Here is a 3,514-nt window from a genome sequence, read left to right as displayed (position 1 = left end):
AAAAAAACGGCAGGAATGACGGCACGATCTGGGCCAGCTGTAAGCTCATGTCCTGCTCAAAGCCACAGCAGCAGATTTCCCAAACAAGATGCTAGCCTCAGCATCTTCCACCTTGAGACAGCTGCTTCACAAAGGCAGTTTGGCAAAGCACCAGCTCCTGCATGGGGGGTTGAACCATGCAAGAAAAATGCAACACACTCAAGGGAAAATACAGATAATTGAGATCCTTCAAAACCCAGAGAAAACCCTGCAGGAGAAAGCAAGCTGGGTTAAGAAATGGATGATTTTCATAAAATCCTATCATAGAATCACAGATGGGTCTGGAAGGGAACTTAAAGCTCATCTAGTTCCAACCCCCCTGCCACAAGCAGGGACACCTTCCACTAGACCAGGTTGCTCCAAGCCCCATCCAGCCTGGCCTTCAACACTCCCATGGGGCGTCTTGCTGCTCTAAAGCCACTTGGCGGGGGGAGAATGGCTAAAATTTGAGCAGCTTAACGGTGGCAAGTGAGAAATCACTTAAGTCGCCTACATGAACAATTTAATGTCTCCTGGACAGAAAAGTATTTTTTCTCAGAGAAGGAAGAGCAGTATTCCCTATCCACAGTGGTACTTCAGTTATGCCCAAGTGCTTTTCTCTCCAAAATTACCATTCTGCCAGTCGCCAAAATCCCTCCCACCTTGTTATGGGTGCCCTCGCACAGGTTAACCTTACTAAAGGAAGCAGCTGACTTGGTTTATGGATCTCATTTCCATTAACAAACCTCCATTTTACCTCCTTCGCCCCAGATCAAAAAACCACGTAAATAGATTTCCAAAATTAGTGAACGCACTGCTGTTCTCTTGAAACCCTTTTGCCAAATTCCTCCCACGCTGGGTTTGAAGTTACGTAAAATCCCAGCGTTACAAGCCTGAGGAAGGAGCTGGCACGCAGGAGGCTCGGCACAACAAGAGCATATGCGAGTTGGGGATCCATCCAAACATGCAACCTGGAGGTTTTCCAGCAGGTTTCCAGCCCCAGAAGTTTAGAGCAATCCCAATTGTTTCCCTCTGGCTGCACCTTGCTATCTGCAGGTGCACAAAAGGAAGACTGTTATTAAAATTAGCATTGGATTCATGCACTCACTGGCTCATTTCCGTAAATGTCAGGAGAAAGGGTTTATTAAAACATAACATAAAACTCAAAGCAAAACTGAAGACCTTACAAACAAGTGGATAATAAATTAAACCAAAAGAAAACCCCCAAAGTAGGAACCTGCACCATCTTCTTGTTGGGGCATCTTCCTTAGTCTGCCCCTAATACAAAACTTAAAGAACAATTCTGCCCATCTGCCAGTCAGATCTGATTAACTAGTGATTAATATCGATCAAGTGAGAGTGCACACACCTCATAAATGCACAGCTGCACCCGACAGCAACTACAGCAGCAAGTAAACCCCATGTCTTACAGAGGAGTTTGTATTTGCAGGGAAGGCTTTTTTTAAGGCTACAGACCCACATTTCTACCAAAATTCTTTTTATTTAAAATTAATCAGCTTCCCTATACTTACGGAAACATCCCAGGTTTGTCATGGGCATGATAACAAAAACTAAGGTTGCATTTTAATTCTGTAGCTCCAGCATTTCTGAGATGCTTAAACAGCTTGACATGAATGAGACTTCTCTCATTTTTAAGATGTAATTCATGCCATAATCTGAACTACATGCAGGGCTTTGCTTACGTTAAAGAAGCAAACAAAAACCAAACATGCCCTCAGGCTCCAGAAGTCTAAATGACAAATGCTGGTCTGCATTCAGACAAAACTTGAAGAGCCCCATCTCCCATGTGTCTTCTTTTAATTTTTTTTATTTTCTTCTTCTTGAAAGAGAAAAATCTGGAAGCCTAAAGCTAACAGATCTAAACATCTGCAAGACTAAACCCTGCTAGCCTAAAAAGCCTCATCCCCAGTGGGCTCACTTTGCTTTAAGCTGACAGTGGGGTATTGTGCTGGCATTAGCATAAGTTCATCTGAAAGCCTACCTGACTCAGCAATTACCTTTCTTCCTGAAGAAAGGAGAGAAAATGCAAAACATCAGCACTCAGCAGAAGAAAATCCCAACCTCCAGACTGTTTTGCTTAGGCCAGAAACGTCCTGCCAGAGTGGGGATGAGGATGGACTTCCAGAGCTGCTCATGGATCCATCACCACCTTCATCCACAGCACCAGGGCTGAGCAAACCAGAAGGCAACACAACAAATTAACACCTCAGGTGAAAATTCATGGTTCCAACAAGATCTAAATATCCAGGCAGATTTCACTGCTGCCCAGCTGGTGATGAAGGGCTGGCTGCCATCTCTGGTATTCTGCAGAAGTTCACTCCCTGCTGCTCTCACACAGCTCCTGCCACCCTCAAAACCAAAACAATGTGACAAAATACTCACAAGGCTGAAGCGCTATCTCCCACCCAGGTTTATTAGTCTCTAATGTGGCTGGCTAGAGATAAAAAGTAAGGACAAACATGCTGTGGGCCCTGTGATTAACTGAAACACGGTGCTAATTGCTGTGAAATCTTCTGTACAGAACACTGAGCTTTTAATATCCAAATGAGTCCCTGCTCCCAAAAATACTGTACCACAATCAGATAATGTATAACCAGAAAAAAAACAGGGAAGTTAATAGACAATCCTGCTCCTTCCCAAAAAAAACATGGACAGAGGAAAGGCTAAAGCACATCCAGGAGGGAAGGAAAAAAACCAAATCACTAACAGTATCAAACATCTTATTTAAACAGAAGTGTGAAACCAAGCCAAGCTCACTAGAAAATGAGGTCAAGGTAGCTGTAAGCATATACCTGTCCCTGCAGCACATCCCACAGATCCAGCTCTCCCAGTGTTTCCTGCTTTATAGATTTTCTCTGGGTTTGGAGTTGCAAGTTTGGAGCAGGGGAAGAGAAACCATTGCTCCTGTGCCGAAATAGGAAAGAACCAAGAGGACTGAACATGCCAGGAAATAAGTAGCTGTATACACCAAAAAAAAAGTCTTTCTTCTTTCCTTTATAAAAATAAGGGCTGAGTGAGATCCTGCATAGCCACAGGTATGCCAGAAAGGGATTTTTCTTTTAAATACTGGTGTGTGGAGTCACCTGCAATCATCAGTGAACGCTCCCTCCTAATACACCACCTTGAAATGAACTATAAATCAAGACAAAACCCCAGACATGAGCCATTTCAACAGCAGGTATGAAGAAGATTTAGAAACTAAAATGCTGTAGCTCCAATCCAGGCTAGCCTGGGGTCCCGTTTCTCATCCGGCTGGAGGAGAGCCACTGAGAACAAATTCAAGAGAGATTATGACACAATGTGGAAAACTTACAGCACTATGAATTTTTACTACAAGAATTTACACTCTGTTTCTCCACAGCTGGGAAAAATATAACCTAAAAGAAAAAAATAAAAAAAATGGCACAAGCTAAAATGCCTGATCTTTGCCAGCTGGCAGCACCAGTGAAGGGACTTGTGCCCAAGCTGTGGATTA

Source organism: Nestor notabilis, unplaced genomic scaffold, assembly GCF_000696875.1.
Source record: "Nestor notabilis isolate BGI_N333 unplaced genomic scaffold, ASM69687v1 scaffold9486, whole genome shotgun sequence".
Lineage (NCBI taxonomy): Eukaryota > Metazoa > Chordata > Aves > Psittaciformes > Psittacidae > Nestor > Nestor notabilis.
This window is presented reverse-complemented; position numbering follows the sequence as displayed.